The following is a 13,536-nucleotide window of genomic DNA, read 5'->3' on the forward strand; positions in this document are numbered from 1 at the left end:
AGACTGACAAGCTTGGAATACTGACCACTGCAGATCTTTGAGAACTAGAACAAATAGACTACTGTAAATATTATTTTACCACCTAACATTGCTTTTAATTTATTCATTTTTATTTTATTTATTTATTTATTTTTTTTTTTAAGATTTTATTTATTCAATTTCAGAGAGGAGAGAGAGAGAGAGAGAGAGAGAGAGAGAAAGGGGAGGAGCAGGAAGCATCAACTCCCATATGTGCCTTGACCAGGCAAGCCCAGGGTATCGAACAGGCGACCTCAGTGTTCCAGGTCGACGCTTTATCCCACTGCGCCACCACAGGTCAGGCAATTTATTCATTTTTAGAGAGAGTGGAAGGGAGAGAGAGAAAAACAGATTTTCTGTGCTTTCATTGGTTACTTCTTGTATGTGTCCTGACCAGCGATGAAACTGCAACCCTGGTATACCGGACGATGCTCTAACCAACTGTACTATCTGGCCAGAGCTAGAGATGCTATTTTGAGCAACAATTTACATATAATATATTATAGCTTTTTCTAATGATCTTTATTTTTTTTTGGAAGTCTTTTGATTTAAAGATCTGAGAGAGAGGTGGGGACAAGCTGATGAAGATAACTAACCCTTACATCCCAATCAGCTCTCCCATTTCCTACTTTAAATAAAGTAACCAAACTTTATTTGTTTTATTATATTAAGTATATGGACAACATTCTATTTGAAAAACATTTATTGCTAAACGTTATTTTGAAGACCTTTTACATTTTTATATTATTTTAAATGTCTTAGCACATTTTAGCAATTTGGGATTCAAAGACAACAACAACAAAAAATTTGTTGCACTGTACAAATCCGTCATAATCTGGTTTAGTTCATCTTCTCAGGTTGGCATTCTGTACAAGGTATGAGTCAGCCTAAATCTTCATAGAAACAAATTAGGATTATGAAGTTGTATGCAACAAAACAAGATTGTATGCCCATTATATAACTAGGAGTTGCATTACATTTGATACTGTTTTTGAGTTTGAGCATGAAAAATAATATATTCAATAAAATAAGTTTTCAATTTATGATTTCTTAAAAATACAGTTACCTCATTTATATGTTAAATCTAAATTTGTGTTCATAACCATAATATATGGTTAAGATTGTTTTAAAACATTAGTTAGCATATCTTTTAGGGAATTTTATGGCCTCTATAGTTCTACCAGGAGGTTCAAAACAAAAGACAATTTGTTTCATTAAGAGAAGAATTAATGTATTAATAAACAGTGATTTTTATTAAAACTTAAGGAGTAGATCTTAAGTTTTCATCACAAGAGAAAAATGTAATTATGTATGGTGACAAAAGTTAACTAGACATTGTGGCAATCATTTTGCAACATATACAAATATTGGACCATTAAATTGTATGCCTGAATTTAATATAATGCTATAAGTCAACTATACTTAAACAAAAAAATTAAAAAGAATATATGAGAGAAATTCAGGCTCAGACAGACTAAGCAGTCTACACATAACGATGAACTGAATAGACTGACTATTCTACACAGACTGACAAGCTTGGAATACTGATCACTGCAGATCTTTTGAGAATCAGCTGTGAAACGTAAAACAAAGAAAAAGAAAAATAGCCATATTTAGAAGTTTCATGTAAAACAAGATTGAAGGGAATATAGTCCCTTCACTGGATTCATCCTCTTCCATCTTAAAGGTTGGACTTGAGATAATACACTTCTCTGTCCCATAAAAGAAATTTCCACTGTAAGTAGAAAAATAATAACCCCTGCCTTTCATAATGACCCTTCATATTATACCCTGTACATTCTGAGTCGACATATGAGGTGAAATTTCTACTTTTTCTTTTTATCGCAATAAGTCAACTTCAAGATCGCTTATATTCTTAGAGAAAAGCTTAGTAATTTGTGGTGCTGAAACCTTTAATCATTCATTGTGCCTGTAACAGAAAGATAGAACTTATTTCAGAAATAGCAATCTTGTCACTTGGACTGAAGAAAGAAATCCACAATATTAATAGATCACTGTGACAGTTTCTGTGATCAGAAGTAGGACAGAGGTAAAAGAGAAAGTACTGTTTCCATTTATCTTTCTTACTTGTATGGACAGGCAGAGGGAGAGAGAATTTGAGCATTCAGATATTTCACTCTGGTTAAGAACAGAGGAAAAAGAAGTGTTCGATTTTATCCAGTGGTTTAAACTTTATGTTGACAGATAATATTAGAACTATATTTTTTTTTGTCAGTTCTAAAGAAGCTTTATTTACTTATCTACTCATTTTATCATTTATTAATTCTTTCAATAAATATTAATTGAGCATGTTATAATACTTTTATAGTCAACATTGTTTTTAGAGTTAAAATGATACTAGGTATCATACTAAAGTACCAAAACGTAAACAAACAAAATATAAAAAATAAAATACAAGAGTGACTTTCAGCCAAAAAAAAAAAATTCTAAATAGGTGATGATCATTTCTCAAAAAGTACATGCATACAATATATTCTGCAAAACTAAAAGAAATTTCTACATATTATATATTTAAAATTTGACTATTAAATATCTTTTAAAGAGAAAATTATACAAAAAAAAATCTATTCAGACAAAAAGAAAAATACTCAAAACAAAGTTGCATTTTATAAAGATTCTTTTTTTTTATTCATTTTTTTTTTTAGAGAAGAGAGAGACAGAGAAGAGAGAGACAGAGAGAGAGAAGGGGGGAGGAGCTGGAAGCATCAACTCCCATATGTGCCTTGACCAGGCAAGCCCAGGGTTTCGAACCGGCGACCTCAGCATTTCCAGGTCGACGCTTTATCCACTGTGCCACTACAGGTCAGGCAAGATTCTTAATGTAATGAAATATTTCATAACCAGTTGTTACCACATTGATGTCTAACAAAAATAAAATATGCATTACTATATTTTTAGAAAGTTCAATTAGGTTTCAGTGAATTTTTCCAATACCATTGAAGGTATTTTAAATTTTAGAAAATTTTATGAGACAATATATTTTCTCACTTTTAAGATCTGCTGTGTTCGGCCCTGGCCGGTTGGCTCAGGGGTAGAGTGTCGGCCTGGCGTGCGGGGAACCCGGGTTTGATTCCCGGCCAGGGCACATAGGAGAAGCGCCCATCTGCTTCTCCACCCCCCCTCCTTCCTCTCTGTCTCTCTCTTCCCCTCCCGCAGCCAAGACTCCATTGGAGCAAAGATGGCCCGGGCGCTGGGGATGGCTCCTTGGCCTCTGCCCCAGGCCCTAGAGTGGCTCTGGTCGTGGCAGAGCGACCCCCGGAGGGGCAGAGCATCGCCCCCTGGTGGGCAGAGCATCGCCCCCTGGTGGGCAGAGCATCGCCCCTGGTGGGTGTGCCGGGTGGATCCCGGTCGGGCGCATGCGGGAGTCTGTCTGATTGTCTCTCCTTGTTTCCAGCTTCAGAAAAATACAAAAAAAAAAAAAAAAGAAAATTAAAAAAAAAAAAAAAAGATCTGCTGTGTTCAAAGTGAGCATATTAAACCAACACTTATTATGAACTTTACATAAAATATACCAGATCCTATTCAAATATGCATTAATCTTTCATACTACAATCAGTTCTTATGAAAGGAGGTGGTAGCAGGATAATCCAAAATCTCATTTTATTTATTTTATTTTCAATTTTCTAAAGGCTTCTTTTCTTTGTTTTTTTGTTTTTTTTTAGTGAGAGGAGAAGAGGCAGAGACAGACCCCCACATGTGCCCTGATCAGGATCTACCTAGCATGCCCACTAGAGAGCAATGCTCTGCCCATCTGGGGCATTGCTCCATTGCAACTGGAGCCATTTTTTAGTGCCTGACTTGGAGGCCATGGAGCCACCTTCAGTGCCTGGGGCCAATTCGCTCCAATGGAACCATGGCTGCAGGAGAGGAGAAGAGAAAGATAAATAGATTAAGAGAGAGATAGAAAGATAGAGAGAGAGAGAAGAAAGAGGGGTATTGGTGGAGAAGAAGATGGGCACTTCTCCTGTGTGCCCTAGCTGACATTCTACTGCTGAGTCAACTGGTCAGAACTCTCAACTCCCATTTTAAATACAATAAAAATATTAAAGCTTTTCCCCTTGAAATAAAAAGATGTGTCTTTTTAGAAATGGTGTTCTTCTGAGAAAATAATAATGACGTGTACATTGATTAGTTCCTCAAAGTTCTTGAAGGATGAAAAAAATTTTTTTAAACCCTGTAGCATAAAATTATTGAGCATTCACCAGAGGAAACACATTTTTCTAACAGGGAAGTGAGTTTTATTTTCACTTTTGTATATAAAAAGACAAGCTTTTGAAGACTATCCCAATGTAGGGCTGCATCTTAACTTTAGAATATTTTTATCCTAAAGGATGTGTTGGTTTCACTGCCCTGCTGCTTCACTGCCAGTGCACAGAGGTTAATGTGGAGCCTTCAACACAGATTTCAACAGAACACACTGATGTAAATGGGGTAAGGCTTAGAGCCCAGGTCCTAAGCTCAATGCACTTTCACCATAACCTACTGCTTTCCCTACTAGGGTGCTAAAAATATTATACCAAGTAATCATGAAGAACATTTTAATATTGTTTTTATTATATGTTTTTGTTTCCCCCCCCTTGACTTTAGAAAGAGTAAAAGCAGAGAGAAAGAAAGGAAGGAGAAGAGAGTGAGAGAGAGAGAGAAGCATCAACTTGTTCCACTTAATTGTTCCATTTTATTTATTTATTTTATTTTATTTAGAAAATTAAATTTAACAGGGTGACATAGATCCATAAGCTCATGTAGGTTTCAAGTAAATGTTTCTATATCATTTGAACTGTTGATTACATTGTATACCCATCAACCAAAGTCAAATCATTTTCTGTCACTGAATATTTGTCCCTCTTTACTCTCTTCCCTTCCTTCTTCCCCAAATCCCCCTTCCCCTGGTAACAACTTCACTTTTATCTATGTTCATGAGTCTCAATTTTATATCTCAAGTATGTGTGAAATCATACATTTCTTAGTTTTATATGATTTACTTATTTCACTTAGCATAATGTTCTCAAGTTTCATTCATGTTGTCATAAAAGGCAGTATGTAATCATTGCTTCTGGCTGAGTAGTATTTATTGTATATATATACCACATCTTCTTTATCCAATACTCTATCTAAAACCAATGTTAGAGTTTTGGGGGTAGATTCCCAGTAGAGGGATTGCTGGGTCATACGGTAGTTCTATTAATTTTTTGAGGAACCATCATACTTTTTCCCCATAATTGTTTTACTAATTTGCATTCCCAACAGCAGTGAATGGGGTTTTCTTTTACTCCACAGCCTCTCCAATACTTGTTACCACCTGTCTTGTTGATAATAGACAATTTAACAGGTTTGAGGTGGTAACTCACTGTAGTTTTGAATTATATTTCTCTAATAGCTAGTGAAGATGGGCATCTTTTCATATATCTGTTGCCCATTCTTGGGAAAAGTTCAGGTCCTCTCCTCATTTTTTAATTAGATTCTTTGCTTGTTTGTTGCTGAGTTTTGTGAGTTCTTTATATATTTTGGATATTAACCCCTTATCAGAGCTGTTGTTTGCAAATATCATCTCCCATTTAGTTGGCTGCCTATTTGTTTTGTTGTCAGTTTCTTTTGCGGTGCAGAAACTTTTTAGTTTGACATAGTCCCATTCAATTTCTTTTGCCTTTGCTTCTTTTTGCTTTGGGGTCAAATTCATAAATTGTTTTCTACGGCCAAAACCCATGAATTTAGTTCCATTGTGCACACATTGGTTGCTTCTCCTCTATGTTCTGACTGGAATCCAACACACAACTTTGGTGGGTGGGATGACATGCAATGCACTGAACAACCCAGTTAGGGCAACATTTTTAAAAGTACCAACTTGAAGGCAAACACAGGTTATATATTATAATCAATCTGAGATTCTACATGTATTATTTTATCAGTTTGGCAAATTTAATATATTTACATAAGAAACCCTTAGACTTGAAGAACCTGAAACTGTTTACTGAAATATTATTTGAATACCTCTTCAGTCATTATGAGAAAGTTCACAAGTAGCCAGAGACAGTAAAATCACTGAGCAGATTCTCACAATCTATTTCAGGCTGAGCATTCACATACTATCTATTCTATTCTTCATCATATTTATTAATTGTTAAAATGGTGAGTGGAGAGAGAAGTAAACAGAAGGAAGAAAACTGCTAGTATAAAACATTACAAAGATTAAACCACAAAACTTTTCTTTGGCACCTTAGGTCTTATCAGTATCACTTTATTTTTCATCAAAATAATGCATGAAATTCTTTCATAAATTTATACTGAGTTCTTTGTATGAACATTTCTACCAATCTTATATGTGGAAATATATTATGGGGAATTTTAAGTAAAAAATATCTGATGAGTAAAACAACTTCTGTAAACAAAATGAATATACATTCATATGCATTTGTTTATTAAAATTATTTAAAAATATTTATTAGAATGCCTAACTTATTTATCTTCCTATATTGATTCTCATTTATTAAAAAACATAATTTTCCTTTAAAATAATGGTCATTGCCGAGAGGTTTCTAAAACACTGAGTTATATTATAAAGATATTCCCTGTGGTACAATGACTTATATGGTGAAATTTTCAATTAAATCAATCTAACCATTGTTGTTACTTTCAAAGGACACCTTTTATTGATTAATTTGAAGAATGTAAAGAATCCATTAATCACATGGAGTCAGAGTACTCTCTGATAGAAAATATATTTTCACTAACCTAGTTTCTTTTTTAATTCTTCTTAGTCTACAAATTGCTGAAAATTTTATTTTCAAATAATATGTGGATTTTTATTAATGTTTGTATGAAATGCATGTATGAATTGTACATGTAAGCAGTGTCAACAGAGCATTACATGATATTAAAAAACACAACATATCTATTGATTATCATCATACCAACTATAGATAGTAACTATTAATCTTTTTTATATTCTGAAGTTGCTTAAGAATCTAAAGAAAGACATACCCACAACTACCATCAAATAATGTTTTGTACATTAAATCTTTCATTCAATGTTAGAGAATCTATAGATATTTTAGAGTTCACTTTGATATAAATCAATATAACTTATAATAGTCTACATGTTAAAAAATAACATCCAAAATAGATTCACTGATTATTCAATAAGCATTGAACAAAAATTGGACTATTATGAGGAAAAAAAAAGATTTTAAGACCAAACCTTCAATCAAATGAAATCCCATAGATTAAAGAGTGAAATCACATTTTAAAAGTAGAATGTTGCAAAAGAATAAAAATCGACTACAGTTTGTCCCCTTGTACCAAAATTAATTCAAAATGGATCAAAGACCTGAATATAAGATATGAAAAAATAGAAGAAAACATAGGTACTAAACTCATGGACCTTGGTTACAAAGAACATTTTATGAATTTGACTCCAAAGGCAAGGGACCTGAAGGCAAAGATAAATGAATGGGACCACATCAGACTAAGAAGCTTTTATTTATTTATTTATTTATTTATTTATTTATTTATTTATTTATTTTTTGTATTTTTCTGAAGCTGGAAATGGGGAGGCAGTCAGACAGACTCCTGCATGTGCCCCACCAGGAACCACCTGGCATGCCCACCAGGGGGCAATGCTCTGACCATCTTGGGGCACCGCTCTGCCGCAATCAAAGCCATTCTAGCGCCTGAGGCAGAGGCCACAGAGCCATCCTCAGCGCCCGGGCAAACTTTGCTCCGGTGGAGCCTTGGCTGCGGGAGGGGTAGAGAGAGACAGAGAGGAAGGAGAGGGAGAGGGATGGAGAAGCAGATGGGCGCTTCTCCTGTGTGCCCTCGCCAGAAATCGAACCCGGGACTCCTGCACTCCAGGCCGACGCTTTACCACTGAGCCAACCAGCCAGGGCCCAGACTAAGAAGCTTTTACACAGCAAAAGAAACTGACAACAAAACAAACAGACAGCCAACTAAATGAGAGATGATATTTTCAAACAATAGCTCAGATAAGGGCCTAATATCCAAAATATACAAAGAACTCACAAAACTCAGCAACAATCAAGCAAATACATGGGTCAGTTTTGTCAAACTGCACATTCGTGTTAGCCCTACAATCAATATACAGCACATCGGTATCACCCCACATATATCCCTCACGACATCAATCAATCTCTCCACCCCCCACTACCAGATCCAGGTAGCAACTAATCTTTTTCTGTCATTATGGATCAGTTTTGCCTTTTCTAGAACTGCATATGGATGAAAACTTTGCACTCCTCTATGCCTGACTTTGTAAACAATAGTAATGTTTTGAGATATGTCCATGTTATTTACATAGCAATAATTTATACTATTTCAAAATATAAAAGAAAAATTTAAAGTAGAATAAAAACAATAAATTTAAATAAATTAATAGAAAATGTATTCCTTTATATCAGAGTTTATATAAATTAAAAATCACATAAAATTAATATTTTCTATAGAATAAATAAACTATTGTAATATTTGGTACATGTAAATTAATTTAGTAATATTTATCATTACATTAATAAAATGGATAAATAAAATGAATATGAAACTGGCAGAAATAATAAAAAACTGACATATAAAATATCTAAGCTTATTAATAATCAAATTTATGTTAACAAAATTAAGACACTTTTATTATTTCATTGATTTTAGCCAGAGATGAAAGAAGATAGAGGGAGACACAAACATCAATCTGTTCTTGTATTTCCCTGACTGGAGATTGAACCAGCAATCTCTGAATTTCCAGCCAATGCTCTAACCAACTGAGCTATCTGGCCAGGGATAGAGACACTTATATTTTTATTATCAAGTCATTAGTGTAAAGTAAAAAAAAAAATAGTTATAATAAATATTCTCATGATGCAGTGAAATAGACATCTTCACATACCATTTGTAGCAATCTCTATAATTTAAGTTTGAAATTGAAAGACTCCCCCAAAAGAAATAGAATTCTAAGTCCAGATGTTTTTACTGGAGAATTCTACTGATTATTTGATAAATATAGTTCTACACAAGCTACTCCAAAAAAACAGAAGGAGAAGTAACACTCCCAATGCATTTGTGAAAATAGTGTTATCTGACACCAAAACCAAAGAAAGTATAAGGAAAAATGTGAACTGGTCTTTATTTCTTATAAATATAAATGCAAAAGTCAGTCTTTGACAAAATATTAGCAAATAAAGTTTAGAAATACATAAAATAAATATGTACCATGACCAACTTTACTTTCAAGGAAGGAAGTTTAGTTTATATTTACAAACCAATAAATGTAATGTACACTGTTAACACACTAAGAAGAATAATCACATAATTATATCAACTAATATTTAAAAAACACTTTATAAAATGCAACCATTATATGAAAATTAATTCAAAATGGGTTATTATTTAAGTGTCAAGTGTGAACTCATAAAACTTTTAGAAAAAAGTACAGAAATAAATTTTTGATATCTAAATCTAAGTGACCAGTTCTTAGCCTTGCCACCGAAAGCAGAACCCATAAAAGAAAAAATTGATAAGTGGTACTTTAGCAAAAGTTTTCATTGCTAACAAAAAAATTTGCCTGTGAAGTTATCAATTAATAGCAGAAAAATAAAAGCTACAGTCTAAGAAAATATTTGCAAAACTATATTAGTTAAAATGACTAAATAAAGAACAGTAATTAACTGAAGAATGAAATGAGAAAATGGGCAAAAACATGAACAGACATTTCAGCAAGAAGAATGGGCCAATAGCAAAGACCACATGAAAAGATGCTCAAAACCGTATGTCAGGAAAGTGAAAATCATGTGAGATAACATTGCATATCTATTAAAATGGCTGAGATTAAAAAAGAAAACAGCACCAAATATTAAAATAAGTGCACATAAACTGAATCATTCAGACATTGCTCTTGTTGTATTGCCATTTTGGAAATAATTTGTCAGTTTATTAAAACACTAAATATACAACCAAGCAAGGGCACTCTTGTGAAAATATCTCAAAGATTAAAAAATAAATTCACACACACACTAACAACAAACTATCAGAAAGAAAAGGTAAGAAAATTTTTCACTTACAGTTGCATCAAAAAGAATAAAAACTTAGAAATAAATTTAACCAAGGAGATGATAAATATGTACACTGAAAACTATAAGACATTAATGAAAAAAATAGAGAAATACAAATAAATACAAAGATTCTATGTTCATGGATTGGAAGAATTAATATTTTTAAAATGTCTAACTACTCGAAACAATCTAAATTTATGCATTCTTAATAAAATTTCCAGTGGCATTTTCACAGAGCTAGAACAAATAACCCTAAAATTTGTATGGAACTACAAATTTCTGAATTTCAAAAATGTTTTTGAGAAAAAATAAACAAGATGGATGTACCACACTCCCTGATTTCAAACTTTAATACAAAGCTATAATAATCAAATCAATATGACACTGGTACAAAAATAGACACATAGATTAACATAACAAAACAGAGATCTCAAAAATAAATCTACAGGCCCTGGTTGGTTTTGCTCAGTGGATAAAGCATCTGCCTGGCATATGATGTCCCAGGTTTAATTTCTATCAGGACACAAAAGAGAAAAGACCGTCTGCAGCTCTCCTCCTTTGTCTCCCCCTTCTTTCTCTCTCCTGTTTTTCTCCCTTCTCCCCACCCGTAGTCAGTGGCTTGATTGATTCCAGCGTCAGACTCAGTCACTAAAAATAGCTCGGTTCATTCAAGCATTGGCTCTAGATGAAGGTTGCCGAGTATATCCTGATCAGGACAAATGCCAAAGTCTGTGTCTCACTTTTTCCCTTCTCTCACTTAAAATAAATAAATAAATAAATCTACACATATATGGTCAAGTAGTCTATGACTTAGAAGGCAAAAATATGCAATGTGGAAAAGACAGTCCTTTCAATTAATGGCATTGGGAAAACTGGAAAGCCACATGCAAAAAGAATGAAACAAGATCACTGTTTTATACAAAACACAAAAAATTAACTCAAAATGAATCAAAGACTTGAATCTTAGGCCTTAAATCATAAAACCACTGAAAAAAACATAAGTGATAAGCTCATTGGCATTGGTCCTGGCAATGATTATTTTAAATCTGACACCAAAAGAAAAGGCAACAAAAGCAAAAGTAAACATATGGGACTATCACAAACTGAAAAAGTTTCTGCACAGCAAGGCAAATCATCAATGAAAAGCAAAGGCAACCTGCTGAATGAGAGAAAATATTTGCAAGTCATCTATTCAAGAAGAGGCTAATATTAAAAATATATAAAGGACTTATACAACTCAATAGCAGAAAAAAAATCCATTATAAATGGGCCAATGATCTGAATATCTTTCCAAAGAAGATATGCAGATAGCCACAGGCACATGAAAAGATGCTCATCATCACTAATCATCAGGGCAATGCAAATCAAATTGCAATGAAATACTACCTCACACCAGTTAGAATGACTATTATAAAAAAAAAAAATAGCAAGGAAGTAGAGAGGAGGAGACCCTGTGAACTGTTGCTGAGAATGTGGGAATGTAAATTGGTGCATCCACGATAAAAAGCAGTGTAGATTTTCCTCAAAAAATAAAAATAAAAGTTCCTCAAAAGTTTCTTTACTAGGTGTTTACCTGTAGTTAGCAAAAACACTAATTCAAAAATATATGTTCATCCCTATGATTATTGAAGCAGTACTTACAATAGCTAAGATAATGGAAACAACTTAAGTGGACACTAAAAGTGTCTATTAATGAATAAAGGGATAAAGAAGATATAATATATATTATAAATATTAAGTATATATATATATATTTATACCTATGTATATGAATACTACTCAGCCATAACAACAACAAAAAAAAATGAAGTCTTTCCCTTTGCAACATGATTGACCTTTTAGGGAATTTTACTAAATAAAGTCAGTCACACAAAGACAAATACTGTATAATATTATTTACATGTGGAATCTAAAAAACAAACAAACAAAAAACAACACTATAGATACAGAACACAGAAAAATGGAGTGTTTGGAGGAATTCGTGAAATGGGAGAAAGGTCAAGAGATCGAAATTTCCAATTATAGAATGAATTATCTAGTTATGTACAGTGTAGTGACTATAGTCAATTATTTTGGAGATTTCAGTCATACCACAGCAAGGAGCTGAACACTGTCAACAATGTAAAAGTGAAGGAGGATCTGAGACTTAGATGATTCCACAGCCTTGGACATAACTTTGATTTCAGCCTGGTGAGACAGAGAAGGGGACCTAATTAACTCATGCCATAGATTTATAACAATACAGTTGTGTTCTTTTAAGCCTTAAACTGCATGGTAATTTGCAGCAGTAGAAAACTAATGTACATTAGGTAAACCATAATGTAGAAAATATTGCCACCTGTGTGTAAATATCTTTCAGATTGGTGTGGGGAGATTGAGGTAAGGGGGCATGAAACCCTTGTAACTTACTCTGGAACATTTTTCTATGGGATAAAGAACAGATTAGAACTTGATCTAACAAATAATCATTAATCTTAAGAGGGGAAGGATAATTCTGAGTATAATGGGCTGTCTACCAGCTGGTTTATATTTACTTACTTGTCTTTACACTTAGAGTTGAGTCTTACAGAGAACACAGGAATCACTATAGTAGGTGGCCATAGAGCAAGTAAAATTATAAAATAAAAATACACCCCCCTAAACTATTGTGGTTTGTCCAAATTATAAAACTTTGAGATTAAATCATGATACATTGAATTTTTTCTTAATTTAGTAAAAGGAGGGGAGTGTGAGGCTAGGTTTCTGCCACGCTCCCCCTCCAATGGCAGATTTATGACCACATACTTTTACATATTTATTATAGATGCTTTAGAATTTTTCATAGAGATGGAGGCATGGCCAACCCTACATAGTTTGATGATGATGATGATGATGATGTTTAAGGAATTTGAGAAACAATTTAAAAATAGCTAAAATAGCACTTTTTATTACAGAAAATCCTCAGGAATAGTAAAAAAAAACCTTCTGGACATATTTTACATGTACTATAAACTGTGTATAATATCATCCTCAGGATATAATTTAGAGAGCTAATGGAAATGTCACAGACTTATATAGCTGGTGGAGATTACAAAAGGTCATTCAGCCCATATTCTTCTTCCTTTAGGAAAACTTATGCCTAAATTTTCCTAGATGGCTCTTATTTTTTAAAACACACTGGGACCTGACCAGGCGGTAGCACAGTGAATGGACTGTCAACCTGGGATGCTGAGGACCCAGATTCAAAATCCCGAGGTTGCTGGCTTGAGTGCCAGCTCATCTGGCTTGAGTACAAGCTCACCAGCTTGAGTGCAGGGTCACCGGTTTGAGAGTGGGATTATAGACATAACTGCATGGTTGCTGGCTTGAATGCAAACAAACATCACTGGCTTGAACAAGGGGTCACTGGTCCGGCTGGAGCCCTCAGTGAAGGCACATATGAGAAAGCAATCAATGAACAACTAAG

Source organism: Saccopteryx leptura, chromosome 1 (assembly GCF_036850995.1).
Source record: "Saccopteryx leptura isolate mSacLep1 chromosome 1, mSacLep1_pri_phased_curated, whole genome shotgun sequence".
NCBI classification, from domain to species: domain Eukaryota; kingdom Metazoa; phylum Chordata; class Mammalia; order Chiroptera; family Emballonuridae; genus Saccopteryx; species Saccopteryx leptura.